Source organism: Suricata suricatta, chromosome 7 (genome assembly GCF_006229205.1).
Source record: "Suricata suricatta isolate VVHF042 chromosome 7, meerkat_22Aug2017_6uvM2_HiC, whole genome shotgun sequence".
In the NCBI taxonomy this organism is placed as follows: domain Eukaryota; kingdom Metazoa; phylum Chordata; class Mammalia; order Carnivora; family Herpestidae; genus Suricata; species Suricata suricatta.
Genome location: NC_043706.1, coordinates 6034715 through 6036519, shown reverse-complemented (window position 1 = coordinate 6036519; position 1805 = coordinate 6034715). Strand labels below are relative to the sequence as shown.

Sequence of the window (1805 nt, the reverse complement as noted above, 5' to 3'; positions counted from 1 at the left end):
AAATTAACTTTGGAGCTTTTTAAATGTTTCAATAATTGAAAACCAAGGTCAGCTCTCTGTCTCTTTAAATCCATCCTCAGGCCTGTGTCCCCTCATTCATCTTCTTTTATGCCTATGATCTAACTCCAAGAGGCCCATCTCCTATTCCGGTATGGACGGTGAAGGATATCTCGCTCACCTTCTTGGTGAAGTGGTTCATTTCACTGGCTCTTTTTTTAGCAGCTGCTAGTCCCCTTGTCCCTGCCACAGTTCCACGCATTTCATGCAGACTACTCAGGAGCTGCTTCTTGGTTTCTGTTGGCATCCCTCTTCGCATCTTTTCTCAATAATACGGAAAACTGTAAAGGCTGCCAATGTTACCTGAGGACCTGTGTGCATGTGTGTGGGGGAGGGGTCTCAGCATCTGGCCGCTGACCCCACACAGCTGTTTCTACTCTATCATATCGCCACAGAGTGGAAGCAACGTTTCTTTGAAGATTCCACCCTTCTCAGCCTTCATCCTGAGAGGGAAGGTCAGTTTTGCAATGGGATATAAATATTACATATTAACTGATTTATATGTAATATTATCTTTACTCCCAAACCCTTGAGCTACCCAAAGATAAGTAGAATATGAACATTTATGGCCAGCATCCAACCGCATCTAGGTATTAGCAATATTGCTACGAATCATTGGATACTACCTCAAATTTTGTCCCAATACATTTTAATAATGTTAATGTTTATTTCCTTCATTAGTTTACAACCTCATTCCCAGTATCTGACATGAATTCTAGATTATAGGAAATAGTTGATAATTATTAAGTTAATATACTAACATGATAAATATTATAGAATTGATTGCTAATGTATATATAATTAGATTAGTACTTAAGGTAATTCAATTGATAAGACTTAAAAACCACAGTAGATATGAGGCCACTGTATATATATTTTGCCTGACCAGTATGGTAAATTAAACATTAATCCTAATTCTTTACTTCTTGTAGTTGTCTTATAAATTCAGATCCTTGTCATAGTCTTGTGATGAGTAGAACACACATCCTTGACCTTTGATTTGGGGCTCAGATATATAAGTTGCATTGACCAAATGGTGTTAAAGTAATGATGCAAATGGACTTTAACTGCATTTCGATTCCAGATTCCAGTAATGCAGAATATCTCTTATTGGATCAACTCTTCCATGGACCATACATAAGTATAAATACTAGACAAAATTAAAAAAAAAAAAACCACCACCTTGAAAACGCTGGAGAGCAACCAAAAGCAGGAAAAAGAACTTAAAGGAAATCTACACTTTAAAGAAGCCAAAGAACTTGAGTGGCTCTCTCCTTTTCATGGTCTTTGTGTTTGTTTGTTTGTTTGTTTGTTTGTTTTGTTTTGTTTTGTTTTCCATGAGGACGGGACACAGTTAGAGCTTGCAACGCAGTTAAATTTCAGATAGAAAACCTGCAGCTTTATGGGTTTGAGTGACCAGGGGACAGAGTTCAGACAAACATAGTAGGTGGAGAGTAAAGGAATAAATCCAAGAAAGGAAAGAGCTTAGACATGAAGCCCTAATGCTGTATATAAACTGCCAAAATTCTGCTGACCCTTGCATTATGCATGAACAGGAAAGACTTCAAGCAGCCAAACTAAGGATAAAAGTTGAAGAGAGATTTTCAGCTTATGCTTATGCCAGATATGACAGTGTTTGAAGTTTGACTCCAACCAATAAGAGCATTAAAAACATTCAAAATTTCTACAACGTATCATTCAAAAATCCCAGGTTTCAGTCCAAAATTACTAGACCTTAAAAAATAGGA

At 37.1% G+C, this 1805-nt stretch overlaps 1 long non-coding RNA gene across 1 annotated transcript; it reads left to right on the top strand.

Annotated features, from left to right (window-relative positions):
• The first annotated feature begins 268 nt into the window (after positions 1–268).
• Positions 269–1232, top strand: LOC115296970. Its single transcript, XR_003911176.1, has 2 exons — positions 269–512; positions 1142–1232. It is a non-coding gene; the product is annotated as an uncharacterized LOC115296970 (long non-coding RNA).
• Positions 1233–1805: the final 573 nt, after the last annotated feature.